We start from the raw sequence: 22,658 nt of genomic DNA on the forward strand, positions 1-22,658 counted from the left end.
CGATCTGCTATACAGAAACATCTAGAGGATGTTTTGTGTTGAGTGGAGGAATACGTGAGTGAACGAATGAATGACGGGGGGGGATGCCAGGCAATTCTTGCAGCAGCACATGCTCAGTGCCCCTTCCTCGGAGTAGCAGGCAAGCCCGTGAGTTGAGCACCTTGCGGGAAGCTGCACAGGCCTCGGTGACGCCAGCTCCTGAGGTGTCGTCTGTCGTTTTGGGGTTTACGATAAGGTGGCTGCTTCCAAAGCATGAAGTCATCGCAGAGCTCTGGCATCAATGTGCGAGCCCATTCTGTGAAGCCCTGGGTTGGTCTTCCTGGGATGCTTGGCACTAAGCAACGGGCAGAGGGTGGGAGCCGGGGAGGCTCACAATAGAAACAGATAAGACACTTCAAGAAAACCCGCCCTGTCCTGCACTGGCAGGCTCTGAAATGATAGCCTATCATTGTGCACACAAAAAGGGGACCAAAACCAACAGTACAAATGGAAAAACTGTCCAGCGTGTCCAGAGGAAGGTCTGATATGTCAGACTTGTGTGCCAGAGAGAAGCCCTGGGGACAGACTGACCTCCAAACCGAGTTACCAGGCCTCCTACCCCAGATTCCTCTCCTGCTCAGATGCCAGCTGGGTGGGGGGCAAACACCTGGGGCTGGGGGTTGCACTTCTGCACCATGGGCACTGCTCCAGAGTCTAGCACCTGTAGACCAGGAAGAGAGTCACACAAGGGGCTTGGGGAGTTAACCCACATGACAGCTGGATCGTTCAGCCTCAGATGGACATAGGTGCTAGATGGGATGCCAGTGCTGTAGTTTGAATGTTTGACCCCTAAAACCTCATACTGAGATCTGATCCTTGATGTTGGAGGTGGACCTGGGGGAGGTGTTTGGGTTGTGGGAGTTGGACTAAGACAGCCAGGCAGTGGGAAGTTGGGAGACACCAAACTAGCCAATTGGTCTTGTCAGTTTTTATTAGAATGCTTGAAATCATCTTAATGCAGTTTGCATATGTAACACACACACACACACACACACAGGCGCACACACACACACACACACTTTCACCCCCTTCATAGAGCAATAATCCCTGACTAAAAGTTGATGTGAGCAAATTAGCTTTCTTTTAATTTCTTAACCTCTACAACCAAGATTAAATCTATGCTTCATTGTTCTATGCTTCTGTGCAAGGAGCACCTAGGTTTTGGTTTATCTGCAGTTGCTGCAACCACACTGTTTACTTAGACGCTCAGTTGCTAAGAGAGAGGCCAAGGGAGCAAGCTGTTGGGATTCATGATTGGGGTGAAAAGACAGGGAGAGAGAAGGAAGAGGAGGAAAAGAAAGAGAGAATGATCATGCTCCGGAGGTTTCAGACATCTGCGTGTCTCAGGTTGCATTCCAAAGCTGACCTCTCCCTTGGCATAGGAAAGACTGCTTTGGATAATCTGGGGCTCTGCTGTCAGCCAAGCTGTAGCCAGATGAGCTATAACTCAGTTTACCTAGAGGTTCTTGAAAGTGACATCGTGAGGGGATGGGCGTTGACCAGGTAGTATGTCAATTTATGTAAACAAAGCTGATATCCTTTGTTGAATCAAGCATTCTCCGAACTTATTTGCCTGTAGAACTTTTCTTATTTTAAAAAAAATTTTTAAAGTAAAACATATTGACATCCCCTGGAACTCTGTGTCCAGAGCCAGGCTGCTGAGGAAAGAGTCCTGTCTCCGCAGGGGGCAGCAGGAAGGGCTTTTCGGAATGGAAGTGTCCCTGGATGTCGTTTGGAAAGCCCTGTCTCACCCAGAAGATGCTCAGGGAAGTTCACTCATTAGGGGGCGGCTCATTCTTATTCTCCATACCTCTGAGTAGTTTGTAGATATAAAGATGTGGTCCCCAATTTCAACCAAGTAGCCGCAAAGATGAGAATACGCAGTTAGACATGAACATACATACTCCATTAACATAGTCGATTTTACGGATTGCTACCAATAAAAAGTTCTATCACATTTATTTTTAAAATTAGATTTGAAGTTAATTTCATTTTGACATGATTTGAGATAATTTTATGTGATGTCCTCTAAAAAGCTAGGATTAGAGTGGATTAAAATAAACAGAACTGGAAATACTTTATTCACTCAGTCACTCACTCAAGTTTGTCTAAATGGACGTCCAGATGATCAAAAAGACGGCATCTGCCCACATAGTCTAAAGTCACACAGACATTTGTATTTTCTGAGGATCAAGGATTACAAATCCATACACTGTACAAATTCCATAGAGGTTAAACCTCACCTCGTAAATAGGTGTTGACTTTTAAAACTGACAATCAGACATTCCAGCTGCATGCTGATAAAACTGTCATTCCTCCCTAGTTTTTGTTAGAATCCAGTGAGTACTAAAAAAAAAAGAAATAAAAATCCTGCCTTCATGAGTTACTGAGTGAGACAATCCAAGTGGGAGGTGCAGCCTCCGCAGCCCTCACCCCAGCTGGTCCACCTGCAGGATGCCTCTGCCAGGCCCAGGCTGTGTCTCCATGGGGCAAACCGCTCACCTGGAGTCCCTGAGGAAGGGAGCACATAGGCGGTCCCCTTCAGAGCCTGGATGTCCCGGGAGGGACATGGCATTTCTGGGAGTGATGACCTTGTGCGGGAAGGAACGGCCCACTGGGGGCAGCTCTAAGTGGGGAACTGCATGACCGGCAGTTAATCAAACACGTGGAATCAACCAGACCCAGGAGCCTCACAGCCCCTCTCTTCCTTTAAAGCTCCCTACATAACTCCTCCTGCCCACATCACGCCCACCCTGCCTAGCACAGGCCACAGAAATAGCTGTCACCAGGCCACGGACGTGAAGCAGAGCGGGTGGAGAGAGGGGAGAAGAGAAGCCAGGGGGCACCCGCGGAGGAAATGGTGAGGAGACAGAGGAAAGCCTCCCGGGTCTGCAGTGGGAGTGGCGGAGCATCAGCTTTTCTGCTGACAGTTGCAGATGCATCTCTGGGCCAGCAGTGCAAAGCTCTTGAGTCCTGGTCCCTACCCTGTCACCAAGCCCCACGGTGATCTCAGGCTAATCACTCCCTTCTTGGTAAAGTAATGGGCCAGGGCCAGATAACCTGCAAACTGGCGCCTCCCACCTTTACCCAGTTCCCCTGGGAGGGGGCTCCTTCCCTGGGTTCCTCCAGATGTGACCTGTGCAGCAGGCCTGTGCTTATGCTCAGAGCTATGCCGTCACAGTGCACAGGGAAACCTCGATTCTGGGTGTCGTTAGGACACGACGAAGGCCCAGGCATGCCCCGAGCCCCCGGTGACTCCACGAGGCGGGCGCAGGAGCTTCTCGGAGCTGTTTCCCTCCTGAGCACCGGCCGCCTTCCCGTTCCCTGCTAATCTCTACGTTCTCACTGGGCTGAGCACCTTTGTTCTTGGCATGGGAATTTCCATGTGTTGAATATGCTTAAAACATTTGTTGAGAGGTTGCCTTTCTAAATATTTTGGTTCTTAACTTGAGAGTTTTGCTGCTTTTCAGAGGTGGTTTCCTTTTTATGTGCTTCACTCTTGCTGGGAGAGATCAGAGTAACCACCTGTGCCGGTGGAATTTCAAGTCTACCACGGAGGATAAAAGCCACAATAGTAGCTGGAAAGAAATGAGAGCGGGAAGTCCTGTCTGCACCCCCTTCCCTGCTCTGTTTTTCTACACAGAGGGCAAATGTGAAAGTGGAAACCATAATATTGCCCCACAGAATGAAAACATCTGGGGTTTGGCTCCTTTTTCCTGTCTTTGGACAACATTTATTATTATCTTGAGATCTAACACACCTATTTTTGCCAAGCAAACGGTGTTATGATGGTGAGTGAGGTGGGAAGTGGGGCCACGGAGCCCTTACCGGCTGTCTCCCTTCCTGAGCTTCTCTGAACTGACGGGCCCTTGGTGCAGCTTCAGCCAGCTAGGGCTTTGTTCCTTCCTCTGTCAGCCTTGCGAGTCTTGGACATGCTTTCCTCACTGAGTTGTCGGCGTCTCTGGTTTTCTCACTGTGCACTGTGCACTGTGCCGGGCACAGAGTGTCTTCCTACCATCCTTGCTGGGGTCCTCTGCCATTTGTGGAAGCCACCTCTACACCTCACACTGTCTTCTCACAGGGCAGCCTCTGCCGCCTTCGTAACTGTCCTGTGATGGCCTCACACTGTCTTCTCACAGGACAGCCTCTGCCACCTTCCTAACTGTGTCCTGTGATGGCCTCACGCTGTCTTCTCACAGGGCAGCCTCTGCCGCCTTCCTAACTGTGTCCTGTGATGGCCTCACACTGTCTTCTCACAGGGCAGCCTCTGCTGCCTTCCTAACTGTCCTGTGATGGCGTGCAGGACTGCAAGGTCACTTCGCAGAGCCTCTGTTTCCTCATTTATAAAATGTGAATCATATCTGTCTTCTCTTTCTCCTGAGGTGGAGGTGAAGGTCAAGTGCAGAGCCCTCCTGGCACATCCAGTGCTCTCTCCGTCATGGGGAGGGGTGAGGAGGGAGGACGGTGCTTCCAGGAAAGCAGAGCTGAGGCCCGCTGGACTCCAGGCAGCTCTCTGCTCTCCTCGCCTTTTGCCTCAGGTAAAAAAAAAAAATAAGTGCAATGGCCCAGAACACAGTCACCTCGTTCCCCCTTGGCTAGGATGGAAGGCATTGCTCACAGGGTAACAGGGGATAGTGGTGACTGGAGAGGTCTTGCAGTGTCCCCTTTGCAGAAGCCACTGGGACAGTGATTTCTGTGGAGTGGGAGGGCTGAGAGGCATGGGTGGGCCTTGCTTCCTGCAAGATTCGATTCGATCTGATCCGCCTACCCTGCCAGCTCTCTGCCTCTCACAGCGAGCCTCTGGAGATTGGGAAGGGGGTTTCCTCACCTGCCAGTGCTCCTGTACTCCAACTCTGCAGACCCCACTCCAGCCTCACGCCTTGCACCACACACATCAAAGCAGCATCTCTCAGGCCAAGCCCTTCCACATTTCTGCTGTGCTCCTGGCATGCGGCTAACCCCGCATGGCCTCCTGCATTGAGTCATGGATACTGGAGATGGGAAGGGCTTTAAATGCCAGTTGGTCAAGGCTCATTTCACATATGAGGGAAATGAGATCCAGAGAAGCTGAACAACTTGCCTGAGGTCACACAATTTGCAGTGTAGAATTGGATGAGAACCCCGCTCTTCAGCTCTCAGCCAGCGTCCTCGTGCTGTGTGAAGTGATGGGTGTATTGGCCGTAGCTCGGGATGTGCTACACCCGGTGCATGTGCTTATCCTTTTATAAACTGCGTTCTGTAAGCATTGCTGTAGGAGGCAGGGTGGAGAGATGGGAGAGGGCAGTGCTCAGAGGTTCTGAGTTCTAGTCCTGCTGGCACCAGCTGGCTGTGATCCTGGGCAAGACCCGCTGCCTCTTTGAGGCCTGTTTTTTTTGTTTTAAAGTGAAAAGTTTGGACTGCAAGGCCTCTTTCAGTTTTAAAAGTCTGAATCAAATCCCAGAACTTTGGGAGGCCGAGGCGGGTGGATTGTTTGAGGTCAGGAGTTTGAGACCAGCCTGGACAAGATGGTGAAACCCCGTCTCTATTAAAAATACAAAAAAATTAGCTGGGCATGGTGGTGTGCACTTGTAGTTCCAGCTACTTGGGAGGCTGAGGCAGGAGAATTGCTTGAACCCAGGAGGTGGAGGTTGCAGTGAGTCAAGATGACGCACTGCACTCCAGCCTGAGAGTCAGCCTGAAGACAGAGCGAGACTCGGTCTTAAAAAAAATGTCTGAATTGGTCACTAAATGATGGACCCACATTGAAAGAAAGCCTGCTGTTCGAAGATGCTTGCTAGTGAATGCCGGGTCTTTTTGAAAAGCGAACACTCCATCAGTTGTTGTTGGGATCATTTCAGATTTTTGCATGTCAGTCGGTCTGGAGAGGAGCTGATGCTCTGAAGGCGCTGCCTGGCTCTGAACTATGGAAGCCAAGAGCTCTGGTGGGGTAGGAACTGAGGGTCCACTACATTTGCCCCAAGAACATCCTTGCTGGCCTCGCCGAGGGAGCCTGGCACGTGTCATGCTTGGCAATTGTTTCCATGAGACTCCCCTGCTTTGACGGCGACAGGACACGGGGCCCTGAATGCATGATAACAACAAGCAGGTCCCCTGAGCCTTGTTTGTAGAGGTGGGTCATCTCTGGTACCGACCTCCATCCACCTGAGAAGCAGGGCTGGCCACTTTGCCACCAGCCCCAGCCCTGCCCCGGAGGGATCTGCAGTGTAAACGGACCGTGTGAATGCTGGGATCTGCAGTGTAAACGGACCGTGTGAATGCTGGGATCTGCAGTGTAAACGGACCATGTGAATGCTGATTTTTACAAAGGCCCAAATGTGGTCAATTCAGTTATTCATACCAGGCAAGGAAGCTGCCTTATGCATAATTCAAAGTTGTTGCAAATCCACAGACCTTTTTCACATTGCCTGCTTACAGTAGGCTCTCCATAAATGTTTACTGAATAACTGAATAAATTAACATATGAATGAATATTTTGCAATAAGCTTTTGGTATTTACTTTTGCACATCCGTCTGTTGATGTTCTGAGGATCAGCAGATGTCCTCACAAAGGGGCTCAGGCATGCTCCCCAAACAGGCCTGGAGCGCCCAGAAAAGCCAAGTGGGCCGTGGTTCTCCCTTGCTCTGCAAGAGTGGCGGGGAATAGGAAAAAAACGTCCCCGTGGCTGATACAGCCTCTAGCTGGAAGCTGTGAGATTCCTGACACAGGCCATGCCTGATTTGTGTGGCTTACCACTTTCATTCTGCTTTTATAACCCTCTCCTCTAGCCTTGGTTAAAGCTACCATGTGGTCAGCAGAATGGTCCCCCAAAGATGTTCGGGCCCTCACCCCGGAAACTGTGACTATGTTCCGTCGCGGGGGAAGAGGGCTTTACAGATGTGATGAAAGGTATGGACCTCACGATAGAGAGATCATCTGGAACTATCTGGTGATGAAAGGTATGGACCTCACAATAGAGAGATCATCTGGAACTCTCTGGGCAGGCCCAGCTAAATCACATGTGCCCTCAAAAGCAAAGACCTCTCTTCACTGGCGTCCGAGAGGTGGGGCTGAAGGAGAGGGGGGAGGGATGGAAAGGTGAGAAGGCTCCATGGGCTGCTGGGGGCTTGCAGAGGGAGGGGCACTGAGTCCAGGAATGCAGGTGGCCCCAAGGAGCTGAAAAGGCCTGGAACCAGTGGAGAAATTGGGACTTACACCCTGTAGCTATCAGGATGTGAATTCTCCCAACTACATAAGTGAGCTTGGAAGTGGAATCCTTCCTGGAGCCCCCAGAAAGGGACACAGCCCTGCCAACACCTTGATTTTGACCTTGTGGGACCCTAAGCAAAGAACTGACTGAGCCACCCTGCGGCTGGACTTCTGACCCACGGAAACTGTGACCAATGTACGGGCGATGTTTTAATTTACCAACTTTCACAGCAGCATGCTAACACGGCGAACAAATGTCACGGTGGCTTTGGACACGTGGCTTTAGCTCTTGGGACCCTGCTTCTTCCCCCTGAGTCTGAAGGGTTGGGTCACACCATCTCTGACACCTCTCCCAGCTCTCAGGTTCTAGGATTTGCTATCAATGATACCAGCAGTTTTTGGAATCAGGCTTGGGAGTCAAGCAGGCTGGGTTCAGGTTACCACTTTACAGCTTGAAGCTGTGCTGCTTTGTTCTGTGTTTTTGTTCCTAATCTGTACACCGGGATAATAACACTGCCTTATAAGGTTTTAACGATTAAATGGGATCATGCATGAAAAAAAACTTGGCTCATAGTGTGTACTTGATAAATACCACTTCCTTTCTCTACCTCATTTTTATAGTCCTGCCATTGCAAGCTGGGTTGCCCCCCACGAAACTCAAGGAGGCATCTCAGCAAGTTTCAAGATTTCCGTCCTCCTATAGCTGGGACTTGCGGCTAAAGCTCTAGGAACAAGGACATGACTCGGGACTGGCTGTGGTTACGAAGAAGCTGAGAAGTGCACAGAGCTCTAAGAAGCAGGTACATCTGGGATTTGCTATCAATCTCAAACCCCAGCAGCCCAGCCGGGGGTCCCTGTCAGGTTTCTCACTACTGGGGAAGTCCTCAGGTCCAGGCGACTGTTATCCGGGAGCAGGAGCTGGTTCTTTCCTTTTGGACTCCTGGATGTCAGGCTGGCTCAGTTCTGTAGCTTCGGGACATCAAGCAGGAGGTTGGTGTCACTTACTCTGACATGTGATGTAGCTCTAGACTGTTCCAGGCTTTCTGGTGTGTTTATTTAATGGGATTTGCCATCTGGAGTTCAGACAGCTGACTGATCCAAAGAGAGGGATTTTGCAGTGGGCTCTTCAGTTTTCCGAAGCTCAAGTGCAGCTTCTTTCATCATTCTTTGCGACGGCCCCTGCTCCGGTGTAAACGACATGTTAGGTCACTTATTTCTTCAAGGACGACAGGTGCCTGACCACAGGTGTGGATAACACCTGAAGTCCCCACGGGCCCTTTGCCACCGCTCTCAGCCTTCTGCTGGACTCACAAACTTTATGATGTTGCCAACAGGCACTTCTTCCCCTGGCTCCTCTTGGAAGCAGCTAGGACCTTCATCAGGAACCCAGCTAATAAAAAAACCACATTATTTCCTCACGCTCTGGGATAGCTCTGACTCATGATCAATAAACCACACTCTACTGTCTTTGGAAATGGTAGCAGAAAAACTTTATTTAAATGTAAGTTAGGGAAATATCCAGTCCTATTTTAGTAAAGTCCTGACCCCTAAAATGGCAGGTATATATACATTAGGATAATCTGAGTGAAATTTTAGCTTGGAAAATCTGAGCAACTTTTCCATAATTGTGTCAGTTCCTTTTTCACTGGGCCCACAGGGATTTAAACACAAGAACAATCTCAGAGGACATCTGAGTTGACATAAAACATGGGGTTAGCAGGTACTTTGGCCGACTCAGAGCCTAGGTTCAAATTCTGGCTCTGCACCTTACTAGCTATGTGACATTTGGCAAGTTACTTCACCTTTCTGGGACTCAGTTTCCTTATCTGCAAGGGTAGCTATGAAGTTTAAAGGAATTTAAATAGGAAAATATATAAAGCATTCAGAACTTCGCTTGGTACCAGGCAAGTGCACAGTATTAGGTTGGTGCAAAAGTAATCAAGTTTTTGCCATCACTTTCAATGGCAAAAACCTAATTACTTTTGCACTGACCTAATATAAATATTAGCTGTCATTGTGGAGTCTTATTACTGTCTTCATATGACCAGACATCACTGATCCCCTGAGCCAATCCTCTCCATGAGAATGAACCAGTCCGAGGCCAGGCGTGGTGGCTCACACCCAGCACTTTGGGAGGCCGAGGTGGGTGGATCTCTTGAGGTCAGGAGTCCGAGACCAGCCTGATCAACATGGTGAAATCCCATCTCTACTAAAAAAAAAATACAAAAATTAGCCAGGTGTGGTGGGTGCCTGTAATCCCAGCTTCTTGGGAGGCTGAGGCAGGAGAATCGTTTGAACCCAGGAGGCAGAGGTTGCATTGAGCCGAGATCGCCCCACTGCACTCCAGGCTGGGCGACACAGTGAGACTCTGTCTCAAAAAAAAAAAAAAAAAAGAAAAAGAAAAAGAGAATGAACCAATCTGATCCTATGAAGCAGTGAGCCTTGGATCAATCTTTTCACGTGGGATCCTCCTTGGGTAACTGGCGCTACGGCCCAGCTCCTCCTCCAGCACCTCTTCTCTTGCAGAATCTTTGGGAACTGGCTGGCAGTGGAATTCTCCAAGTCAGGTGAAGTCACTGTCTTTTGTGTACCAAAATTGCTATTCCAGATGGACACACTGTTTTTTCTAACACATTTCTAGGACTCAGCTTAAAAAAAAATTATGTCAATAGCTTTATTGGCTCCAGATCAGCAAAAGAAAAAAGGGATCAGAAAGCTCTGCCTTTCAACAGAGCAATCAAAAACGCTGAACCTGTCTTCCCCCAAAAACTTATTGATGGCTTTCCTTTCCGAATTCTTTCCTTTTGGTGGTTAGACATGCACAGTCTTTGAAGTGGGTTAGACATGTTTTCTGCATGTGTGAGCAGCGTTTTCCTGCAGGGCTGGTTTGGAAGCAGGTTTTCCTTATGGTTTCTAGTCATCCACCAGAAGGTCTGTCATGGGATTTTGCACGGGACTTGGTCATGGTGGACAAATAAGAGGATTGTAGAGGTGATTCCTCACCCCTACTGTGAAGTGATGGTGTTCAAATGCTCCTCTCAGGCGACACCCTTCGAAGCTCTGGAATCCACCCCCGAGGGTGTGACTCCCCCCTTCCGCCTGTGCTCCCACGTCGCTCCTGTGTCAGAAGCTGCGTCATATCAGCTATGCACATGATAAATCGAAAGCGAAGCTGCAGTGCAAACATCACTGGGGTGGCTTTCCTGTCACTCCCAGGACCCCAGCGCCAGCATCCAAGCCCTCCTCAGGGCTTGCGCTCTGACTGGGTGATGTGTCCGTCCAATCGTGGCTGCACAGTGATCTCTCCAGTCTCTACTTTTCTTCTAAAACAAAACCTACCCTTCCATGGCTACATGTTGATTAAATGAGGCAACACATAAAGTAAAGATAGGCAATGCACAGAAAGCACTCAGAACTTTGTTGTTATCACTGTCATGATCACATGCTGGTCTCAGCAGGGCTTTCGGACAAATAAAGGCCCCAAAGGCTGCATCAGTCATTCACCCGTATTTCAATCTCTGTCTCACTCTCCTGTCTTAGAAAAAAATAAACCTCCTGTGATTCGGGGTCCCCTGTGGCTACCTTATTATCTCTTTTGTTACAAAGTCAGTATCCAGGAGATTTACATCGTTGACATTTTCTCCACTTCCCCTCAACCTGTAACCCCCCCACTGTCAGGCTGTGCCCCCATCAGTGCTCTAGACCCCAGCATCCCACCATGGTCAAGCCCAGAGGCCTCATTTGAGGCTGTGGAACTGCCCTGTTCAGTAGCTGTGCAGAGGGCTACAGAACACTACAAATGTAGGAATTTGTACATTTGTACAACGAACAGAATTTTTAATTATTTTACACTTAAAAACAGATACTTTATTCAGTTGTTGAAAAACTTTTAAGTACAATTGGAACCACTTGCATCTGTGAATGTAGTTTTTCAACTGTAAATTGTATAAACTCTAAATACAGATCAAGTATTTCTGATGAAAATTTGGTGTCTGAATTGAGATGTGCTGTAAGTGTAAAATGTGATACCGGGTTTCCAAGATTTGGTTCCAGAAAAAGAATGTAAAATATCTTGATCTTTAAGATCTTCATTACATTTTGAAATCACAGCATTTTGGCTATATTGGGTTGAACAAAATATATTATTAAAATGGATTTCATGTTTTGGTTTTCTTTTTAGGGTGGCTACTAGAACATTGGTGACTTGCATTTTATTTCTATCGTTCTGTGCTGCAGTGGGCATTTGCTCCTTGAAATTATCTGGCTTCTGAGCTCCAGGCTCTCCTGCCGCCTCTCCCACCCCAGGCCTTTCTGTTCTCCCCCTGTAGATTGGTGGCCTCACAGCTGCTCCTCAGGGTTGTGCTTCCAAGAGTCCTGTCCTAGCACTTTTTCTCTGTCACATGGTACATCTTGCTGTGGGACTGCCCCATTGCTTTTTGCCTGTGCACCAACTTCTAACATTTGCTGAGCCTTTCTGCAGACAATTGCAGCACAATCTCCTCTGACACCAAACTCAACATGCTCCAGGTCATTCTATCCCCTTCCTGCAGAATCCTCATCCTCTTTCTGGTTGCTGTCCCTCTGAACTGTGTCCAAATCATTCCTGCTAGAAACTGGGGGCAGCCTAGAGTCCTCCCTCACTCTCATGCCCAACCATCTCAACAGATACGGATCCCACAGCTTATCTCCAGTAAATACAATTCAATCAGCACCCTCTGGTCTGCACCAACCAGGCATGAACCATGTCCCCGTGACCCCCCTGTTCTCATGGCCTCCTGTCCCCATGACCTCCTTTCCTATGACCTACTGTCCCCATGGCCCCTGGTCACCACGGCCTCCTGTGCCTGATGCCCCTGTCCCCATGGCCTCCTTTCCCCATGACTTCCTGTCCCTGTGGCTCCTGGTCACTATAGCCTCCTGTCCCCATGGCCCCTGGTCACCATGGCGTCCTGTCCCCATGACTTCCCTGTCCCCAAGGACCCCCTGTTCCCATGGCCTTTTGTTTCTATGGCCTCCCTGTTCCCTAATCCCCTGTCCCCACCCTCTCTCCTTGTCAGCCAGTCTCTGGGTGTAGCCAGAGGAAGGTTTGTAACCTGACAGACTCACCTGCTTAATTCTCTTCAGTGGTGTGGATTTATTAGGAAGATTGCTAAATGCTTCTTGATATGTTAGGAATCCTGCTTGAAATCTGAAGAGGGAGACACTAGGGCAGAGAAGCATAAGGTACAGTCCTCATTTTCATCCTGTTCCTCAGGACAGTACAAAGGCCCTTTGTCCACTTCTCCATCTCCCATTCCCTTTCAGTCTGCTCCAAGCTCCCTCTGTGCCAACAGGTGTCCCTGGCCCTCAGCTGCTCCATGCTGTGACCCAGCCTCCCATCCTGCCCACTGGTCACCTCCACCTCACTCCTCCCTGGCATCTCTATAGATCCTCCACCAATGTAGGGCGGCACCCTCTCTCTTCTGTGCCCCTCTGAACCACGTGGCATCTCTGTCACATTACCTTCTAACTGACTGTCCCTGGGTCTTATCAGCCTGGCCTCAAACCACATCGCATTAAGATTAATGTTCAAATCATGGCCAGAACTGGAGGGTCTCAACTGGGGCTCAGCTGCCCCAGCATCCCTGTTAGCCCTCTGAGAGGTTGGCCCAGAGCTGGGGCTCAAGTCCATGTTCCTCTCCCCGGACCCCTGAGATGCCTCACCCTGGCCTCTGTCAGGAGGAGTGTGGCCTAGGAGTGTTGGGGGCATTAAGGGGTACGTTGTTTGCAGAGAATTAAAAAAACAATGATTAAAAATTAAAACCAACTCAAGGTTCATCTGCTTTCTAGTATCACCCTCCTCTGGCAATTCTAAACAATGGCAGAGAGAGAGCACTGCTCCCCACCCCCAGGGTGGCGTCTCCCTCTGCAGCCCCTGCGCCACTCAAAGCATTTGTCCTAGCCACTTATCCCACCATCTTACCATAATTGCTGGTCTACTTCTCTACAGCAACTACTAAACCATATTATTTTAAGGGTAGAAGCTAGATTTTATATTTATTTTCTCAGGGCTTAGCATAATCTACAATAAAGAATGTATTAAAAAACTTATTGAATTAATAAATTAATAGATTTTCTCAATTTATCAGAATATCAAAAGCAGGAAATCCTTTGTCAACTAAATGAGTGGTAAGAAGACAGTAGGAATTTATTTAAAATAATCTTGCATTATTCTAAGGTTACTAGAGTGCCAGCCAATGTTTTACACTTTTGTTTTATGGTACAGGAAAGGGATTATTGCATGCAGAATGTGAATTTGAAGTCCTTCAGGATTCTGATCAACAGCAAGAACTTTAATGAATGCATTCATTACTATTTCTTACTTAGCATGTACTGGGGCTTGGGCTATAGAGTAAAGTGGGAAAATGGACCTATGTATTTTACTGAGATTTCAGCATTGACAGTAGAATTGTTCTGGTGAATACTGAACTTATAAGAAGGTCCAACTAAGCAGATGTGGAATTTTGCAGGCATTTCCCAGGATAAAGTGACATATTCCTCTCCCTCCTGGTGAAGCTTCAGCTCCATTAATCATGACCACTCGGACACTTCAATGAATTCATGGAAACAGTCACTGCCATGCTCTGAGGAGGTCTATTGATTTCTAGGTGCCTTTGCAATTCATGACGGAGATCAGAAAGTTTTCAGCCATCTGCACAGATGCTATTCATCCCTCTGTGTGTGTGTGTCACATGCGTGCACAGAAGAAAGGCTTGCCAAGTTTATCAGCCGGAGTCTTTACAGATCACGTGAAAGTCTTGTTTTCTTTTTAAGGAGGAGCCTCTGGTGTCTGATGCCTTTGATCTGGGCAAGAGACAGCCTTGCCTTTGTGTACAGTGGAGGTGAGTGACCATCCAAATTACACAGATGAACTCACTGAAATTGTGGAGGGTGTAGTAGTTACTTTGGTTTAATGATTTACAGCCATGCTTTTGAATATTAAAAGGTCATTTGCTTTGAAAGTCTGTCTAGTTTCCTAGATCAGTGGCAAAGTATGAATCTCAGTTTGTCAATATTACAAGTGTGTTTTGGGGCAAGATTTTTTCACTGGGCAAGAAATAAGGGTTATTTTAGTCATGTACAGATATCTCTAAGAACATTCATAAAAGCTGGTGTGAAATAGGATGTATAGAAAATGTTAAAGAAGTCTTTTTGAAATAGGCTTTAACGTGCAGACTTGGACCTAACCCAACCCTGGTGTCCATCTTTCTTACGTGGAGTTCTTCCTTCCAGGCCGAAGCTGTGAGGTGAGCCGCAGGCGGCCTGAGCAAGGGCCCACGGTCAGAGGGCTGGCCCTCACCGGGGCGGATGGGGCAAATACTTCCACAGTCACGCACAGCCTAGCCACAGGGGCACTTTGGAGATAGGCATCCGTAGGTGATTTCATCATTGTGCGAACGTCACAGGGTGCACTCACACAAACCTAGTGGGTGGAGCCTACCACACACCCAGGCTGTGTGGTGTGGCCCATTGCTCCTATGCTGCAAACCTGTGCAGCGTGAGATGGTACTGAGTACTGCAGACCATTGTAATACAGTGTTTATGCGTCTACACATATCTAAACATAGGAAAAGTACCACAAAAATATGATATAAAAGGTAAAAAATGGCAGTGAGTGGTGAGTGAATGTGAAGACCTAGGACATGACGTACATCAGGGGTCTCCAAGCCCAGGGTCAAGGACCGGAACCAGTCCGTGGTCTGTTAGGAACCGGACCGCACCGCAGGAGGTGAGCGGTGGGCGGGCATTACTGCCTGAGCCCACCTCCCGTCAGATCAGCTGCAGCATTAGATTCTCACAGGAGCACAAACCCCGCTGTGAACGACGCCCGAGGGATCCAGGCTGTGAGCTCCTTACGAGAATCTAATGCCTGATGATTTGAGGTGGAACAGTTTCACCCTGAAATCATCCCCGCGCTGGTCTGTGGAAAACTGGTCTTCCATGAAACCAGTCCCTGGTGCCAAAAATGTTGGGGACCGACCGCTGATGTACATGACTGTAGACTGTATAAACACTGTGCACTTGGGCGACACTCAATTTATTTTAAAAACTTTTTCTTCATTAGTAAATTAACCGTAGCTTACCATAACTTTTTTACTTTGTCAACTTTAAATTTTTTAACTTTTTGACTCTTGTAATAATACTCAGCTTAAAACACACATTGTGCAGCTGTACAAAAATATTTATATTCTTCTTCTATAAGCTCTTTTCTATTTTTACTTTTTTTTTTTTTTTTTTTTTGCTTTTTAAAGTTTTTTGTTAAAAACAAAAACACAAACCCACACATAAGCCTAGGTTATACAGGGGCAGGATCATCAATATCAGTGTCTCCCCCTCCACATCCTGTCCCACCGGAAGGTCTTCAGGGACAATAACATGCAGGGAGTTGCCATCTTCTAGAATAACAATGTCTTCTGGATACTCCTTGAAGAACCTGCCTGAGGCTACTTTACAGCTACCTTTTTTTTTTTTCTTTTTTTTTGTGGTAAGTGGGAGTACACTTTAAAATAACAATAAAAAGCATGGTAAATACATAAACTAGTAACATAGCCATTTATTATCATAATTAAGTATAGTGTACTTTACATAATTGTATGTGCTAGACTTTTATAGGGCTGGCAGTGCAGTAGTTGGTGAGCAATGGGCCATGACATCAGGACAGTGATGATGTCACCAGGCAAAAGGAATTTTCCAGCTCCATTATAATCTTACGGCACCACCATCATCTGTGCAGTCCCATTGGCTGAAATGTCTTTATTGCAGCACGTGACTGTATGTATGTGTGTGTGTGTGTGTGTGCAGGGTGGGGGTCATGTAGCTAACCTTTCATCTGAGGTCTGGATTCACATAAGCAGCCTAAGGTTGTGGCCAGGCTGGCGAGTCCTGGTGCTAGTCGGGTTCCAAAGGTACTATGAGTGAAGTCTCCATGGGGTTTCGCTAAACTGGGTCAACTTAGCTAAGCTGGGAAGATCTTTGCCAGGTCAGCGTTCACCACAGGAGAAATCTGAGGGCCTTGGAAGGGGTGAGTCAGGAGCGGGTCTGAGCAGGGCAGGTGCCGCTGTCACTCAAGTCCCAGGTGACCGCCTCAGGCCGCAGCAGCGCCAGCTTCCCGAAGGTCCTCCATCAGTTTCAGTGAAGGCTGCAGGTTGCCTGTGTCACAGGCTGATGAGAGGCAGTGAGAGACGCTTGGTGATGTGCTTTGGATGTTCATCCCCTCTAAATCTCATGTTGAGATGTACTCCCCGCCCGCCTCCCCCTGCACCCGTGTTGGAGGTGGGGCCTGGTGGGAGGTGTTCAGGTCATGGAGGCAGATCCCTTGTGGTTTGGTGCTGTCCTCACCACAGTGAGTGAGTTCTCTCCGAGATCTGGTTGTAAAAGTATGTGGTGCCTCTCACCACTCTCCCTCGCTTGCTCTTGCTCTCGCCGTGTGACATGCCTGCTCCCCTTCACTGTCTGACATGAGTCAAAGCTGCCAGCGGCCTCCTTAGAAGCCAAGTAGATGCTGGTGCCATGCTTGGCAGAACTGCAGAACTATGAGCCAATTAAACCTCTTTTCTTTATAAAATACCCAATCTGGGGTATTTCCTTATTGCAACGCAAGAACTGCCTAACATGCATGCCTTCTTACGCTGTTGGTCTCCCCACTTCGTGTTCATCGTGCTTTCCTGAGGGCTGGCCTTGCTGAATCCCACCGAGCACCAGATTGGAGGTGCCAGACCCACACAGATGCCTCATTCCACTCCCATGAGGAAGAGCCATTCTCTGCAGTAGATCCACACTCTACACCACTTGAAGTGGTTCTGCAGCCCGGAGTGGGCCCTGGCTGAAACACACTTCAGCTGTTTTTGAGAAACAGGATGGTCTGCTCTCCTCTCTCCTAGGGACGAGGCACAGGAGGCCAGAGGGCAGGTTCTGCGATGTTGGGACATAAGATGCAGCTGTGGTGGTCTTTGAACTGTGCTTGCAGTAACAGGAAGACTGTGGGCACAGGTCTCCTTTGCAGAATTTTAGAAATAGGCAGACTCTGCTCTTCCTCTAAGAGTCACATTGCTGTAAGGCAGAGGAATAAAACCGCTTCTCGGCAGCTCCTGATGGGACACAGCCATGGCCACGGAGCAAGGTGATGAACGAGGCAGAAGAGCCCAGCTGAAGCCCTAGCGCCATCCACCTACCACTGCAAGCACGTTGACCTTTGACAGCTGGCTTTATCTCTACTGCACAGAGAAGGATCATATTACAGAAATAGCAATGCCTATGCCACTTGGCTGTTGGGATGATGAAACAACATGATTTTTGTTTAAGTGCCATGTAATCCACACAGTGTTACACACATGTTATTTTTATTCATGTCTCTATTAAAACAGTTAAGCTTTGGATTTGCACTTATCTGTTTCCAAGAACATTGTAGAGGGAGAGAAATCAGTGAGTTGAAAATCAAACCACTCTCAAAACAGCTCAAGAAAGCAACCACTTTGTTTTCTACTATATGGTGGTGGTGCATGCATGCTTCTGTCCCCTTCCCAGCCAGGCCATGCCTGGATGAAACTGCAGCAACAGGAACCTGCAGAAATCTGCAGGCAGGGATGATGTAAAGTAGATCCATGTGTCCGCAGCAGAGAGCTTCCCCACTTCAGAGTCAAAGAAGCTACTTTCTCCCAACCCAGTGCCATGGGAGGAAGAATGGGATTTGTTATTTTTAAATCTTTTGGAAGATTCAACTGGGATCCTGCATGGGAATTTCTACTAGGATATATTTCTTGAAGACTTGTTCTCTTTGCATTACCGTTTCAAAACAGAATAGTTCATAAACATCTACTGTGCAGCATTGAACCCTTCTCATTTTAGAGGTGTCCTGGGAAAAGTTTGACATTTAACAGGGAGGGCTGTGATTTGAAGTCTGTAGGTCAGCACCCCAGAGCATGGAGTTTTTTTGGTGACTGTATTTTCAGACAGGTCTAGTAAAAATTATTTTTATTCTTAAATGTCCTCTGTCTGTGGTGGGAGCCTTGTCTTTGAGAGTAGGCACAGTGATGTCTAGATGTCACCACAGTCACAGTTTCATCCAGGCATGGCCTGGCTGGGAAGGGGACAGAAGCATGAATGCACCACCACCAAATAGTAGAAGATGAACTGGTTGCTTTCTTGAGCTATTTTGAGAATGATTTGATTTTCAACTCACTGATGAGCTAGTTTGCAAAATGCTGAGAACAGGGGAGAAGGACAGAAGGCAGAGAGAGCACAGGCTAGGGTGATGGCTCCAAAGGCTCTGGGAGAGTGGGATTGTTACTGAAACAACAGGGGTTTGGTCTAGGTCCTGTTGCTTGCCACACAGAAAGCCAATCACTGAGACAAGTATTGCCAGGGAAGGCAGCTTTATTCAGATGGTACAGCCAAGGAAGTGGGAGATCAGTCTCAAATCCATCTCCTAAACTGACTAAAATTAAGGGTTTACATAGCAGGGAAGAAATGTAACTACATGTGGGAAAACAGGAACCAGGAAGGGGTAAGGAAGAGGAGTTAGCCAACAGGCAGTAGGTGGTGGGTTAGGCAATCATGTTGGGTGAGGGGTGTGGTTTCTCACTGTCCCGATGCTGTGATCTGGAAAGTTTCAGTTCCTTGATACTATCTGTGAGACCTGATGGTTGCTTTCCTGAGAAAGGAACTCAGATAAGACAAATGTAACTTTCTTGTTTTAAAACTAGGAGGGCCAATTTCTATGCTTATTCAAAAGACACCATAAACATCAGTTCTATGGAACAACTGGGCTGGTTTCAGGATTAGGGGACAGGGTCCTGTGGGTGCTCCCTGGAGGAGTGAGGTCATCGGGTGAGGGAGGCTGCTGGCGCAGACCTATGCTGTGTGTATGCTCCAGCACCCACCCTCTCAGGACACCCTGAGCCCAGGCGTGGCTACAGCTGCTCCTCCCAACGGGACCCTCTCCTAACTCTGGCTGGGGGTGAGGCAGGTGGACTGATACCCTCAGGATGGGACATGGCTTCAGAGGAAGCACATTTTCCCTTTCGGTTCAGAGCTACCCAAATGGAGAGTTTTTCAGGGATGTCACATTCCTGGTACACTCTGAGGCAGGACTTTAAAGACCCCCATATTTTGCTTATTAGCCTCAGTGTAGCTGAACCCTGATTGGTTGATACAACTGAGTCCTGATTGGTTGATACAGCTGAGCCCTGATTGGCCAAGGCAGCTGAGCTTTTGGCCAATGATTGGTTGGTTCAGGTGTCCCAAAGTTGAACAGAGGTGTTGGTTTTGGGGACCTTCAGAGTATGTGTGTGACCTCTCATCAGTAAATAGCTGCATGGCTCTATTTTATATTTAGGCCCAGGCAGCCACTTTGGATCCGTCTTCAAGGATTGGCTCTTTCAGATTCATATTTGTTAGCACCATTTTAAAAATTGTAAGGGGTCAACCCATGGCAGCCACTAACCTTTTTACTGCATCCATAGATTTGCCTTTTTCAGAATGTCATATCATTGGAATCATATAGTATGTAACCTTTTCAGATTGACTTATTTCACTTACCAATATGCATTTAAGTTTCCTCCACATCTTTTCATGGCTTGGTAGGGCATTTCTTTTTAGTGCTGAATAATATTCCATTGTCTGGCTGTACACAGTTTATTTATCCGTTCACCTACTGAAGGACATCTTGTTTGCTTCCAAGTTATGGCAATAATGAATAAAGCTGCTCTAAACATCTGTGTGCAAGTTTCTGTGTGAACGTTTGTTTTCAACTGTTTGGGGTAAATACCAAGGAGCACATTGCTGGATCGTATGGGAAGACCGTTTAGTTTCATAAGAAAGCACCAAGCTGCCTTCCAAAGTGGCTATACCCTTTTGCATTCCCACCAGCAATGGAAGAGAGTTCGTGTTGCTCCACATCCTTGTCAGCATTTGGTGATATCATATTCTAGATGTTGACCGTTCTAATAGGTGTGTAGTGGGATCTCACTGCTCTGTTAATTTGCGTTTCCTGATGACATGTGATGTGGAGGGTATGCTTATTTGCCATCTGTATCTCTTCTTTCATGAGGTGTCTCTTCTTGAATGTTTTTAACTCTAGAAAAACAATTAGTATACCATGAAATTATTTTCTTTTTCTCCAAAACAAAAAATGACCAAAGTAAAAAAACAAAAACAAAAACAAAAACAAAAACACACAAGCAGACCAAAACATGACACTCCTTTAACCCAGCTCATTATACTCACTCCTAAATACAAAACAGAATATCTGGGAAGGGCCAGGTAGGAGAGGTACCTGGGGGCCTGCGAAGATTGTTTCCCTGCTTTCCTGTGAACCTAAAGCTCTCCCGGAGCCAATAGGGAATGAGGAGAGGGGGAAGAAAGTTCTGCTTCTGCCTTTTTCCATGGGAGCTGGACGAAGTCCTGCCAAGGGCCACTTCATCTAAGTATGCTTCTTAAAGGAGAATTTGGTTCTAGGACTAGTGGCCACTAGGGACAGGTTGATAAGGCACAGGAATAGAGTCGTCAGATATGGATTATCTCACAGTCATTGAGGACTTACTATGTGCTCAGCATGTTGGTAAATGCTTCTCGTTTTATCTCACTGGATTCTCACTGCAACCCCACATAGTAGACACCATTATTTCTCTTTCTTGCCATGTGGGCTGGTCCCTGTTGAATTTAGATGGAGCTGAGCCTGGTATTTGGCCTTGCCTACACTCTCCTGGTCTAAGTCACTCAGACTTGGACAATAGAGCGAACAGGTTCTTGTTTCGAAGGCAAGGCTTTAAGACTACCCAAGACTTGTGGCTCTGAAGGAATATAAAGTGAAACGACAAGACAGCATCCCATGCAAGGCAGGCAGCTACTACACGGCTGAATACATTGCCAGGTTGTATGTGTAGTGGAACCCTTGAGAAAATCCCACCACCATCCTCACATTTGATAATTGAGTCGTATTTGCGAGATGGCAGCTCGCTTTGAAGTGGTTTTGCCATCAGGTTCCTGGGCAGATAAAATATCAGAAGATGAGTCAGCATTCTTCCTCTCCTCTAGTGGAAACAGAAACAGCAAACTCTTAAATCTCTGTTTATTCCTTCTTTCCCAGGTTGGGGGAGAAGGTGGAGCTTCCTTTAGTCTTACTGTGTGATGTGATCTGCTGTGACATCTGGCAGTGCCTGCAGTAAAAGAAACAGCTGGGAATGGTCATGTCCTGTTTTCTGGATGATATAACGCAGGCTAGAAGTCTATGTCCATCAACTATCAATCACTGCCTCTGAGACACTGCACGTGCAATTAATTAGCTAGACCAAGACGTCTCCGAAGGCCTGGATTCGGAAACCAAACTCCCCTTGATTACGTGGGCCATATTCCTGGTGGCTGGACTTCATTAACCTCAGCTGTATTCAGCTATGGCGGCCTCTGATCCAGTCAAGATATTTTGCTGCCTAGTTGATGCTGATTGGATTCAGGGTTTTTATTACTTTACAAAGGCAATGCTTATCCCTGTGGGTGATAAGAAACCAACAAGGCCCAAACTACCAGCATTGGTTTCCCCTGCCTCTAAACCGGCGTGCTCTATTTGGGTGTTTATTTCCGGACTTTGGACTGCAGATGGGATTGTAAGTGCTCCCTGCTCAGGGAGCTTACCCTCAGAGGGAGAATGTGGGCCTGCATAAACCCCAGGAGATCCATTGAGGAGACACCTAAAGCGAGTTCAGTGATGGGGTGAGAGCATGACGCTGTGATGCTCATTGTGAGACGGTGGGACGGGGCCCCGGGCAAGTGAGAAGAAGGCCAGTTGAAGGCCTCGCTTTCCGCTGCTCTCCTTCCTGCTTTTCAGCAGCCTCTTCTCGGCTGGCCTGGGTCTCTCTTTTCTTCTGCTTTTTCTGCTCTGCTCTTCCTCTAATTTTCCTGGCCCATGATTTCCGTGTGCCCTTTTCTCTTTCTGCAGGCAGAACTTGTGCTGTGCCACCCTCTGGGAGGCACAGGACCTGTCTGATGTGGCTCCTGGACTCAGGACTGCCAGCTGCCTTCTTCCCGCCTGTGGGCAGGTCCTGCAGCAGCCGGAGAGGGCATTCTCAGGCCCTGTCACTTCTTTGTAACTCGTGATCAAACAGGTTCTGTGAGGATTAGGGAGGCACCCAGCTTTGTGTTATAATTACTAATGCTTTGTTTTCGTAACATTGGGAGAGTTTTTTTTGTTTCTCTAGATGGTTGATTCTAAATAGCTGCAGAGCTCGTGGCAGTGAGGTTAAATGTCACTCATGGCTCATTGGTGCCCTGTGTGTGTGCAGGTGTCAGTCACTGCTGTATGAAGAGCTGGGGTCCTGCAGTGCTCGGCTGTCCTCAGCTCTGGCCACTGTGGTAATGACCTGGTGAGATTTGGAAATTACCGATGGCTGGTCCCACCCCC

At 47.8% G+C, this 22,658-nt stretch overlaps 1 long non-coding RNA gene across 4 annotated transcripts in view; it reads left to right on the forward strand.

The window, feature by feature from the left end:
• LOC139360074 (uncharacterized) overlaps positions 1-15,399 on the forward strand; it is a 47,075-nt gene extending 31,676 nt beyond the window's left edge. For 3 of the 4 annotated variants that reach the window (XR_011617143.1, XR_011617141.1, XR_011617144.1), the window contains 2 exons: positions 4,422-4,577; positions 5,877-11,371. This is a non-coding gene — a long non-coding RNA (uncharacterized lncRNA). Of the gene's footprint in view, positions 1-4,421; positions 4,578-5,876; positions 11,372-13,734 lie in introns of those variants that run through there. The other variant, XR_011617142.1, reaches the window with a different exon arrangement.
• The last annotated feature ends 7,259 nt before the right edge of the window (positions 15,400-22,658 follow it).

This window comes from Macaca nemestrina, chromosome 19 (assembly GCF_043159975.1).
Source record: "Macaca nemestrina isolate mMacNem1 chromosome 19, mMacNem.hap1, whole genome shotgun sequence".
NCBI classification, from domain to species: domain Eukaryota; kingdom Metazoa; phylum Chordata; class Mammalia; order Primates; family Cercopithecidae; genus Macaca; species Macaca nemestrina.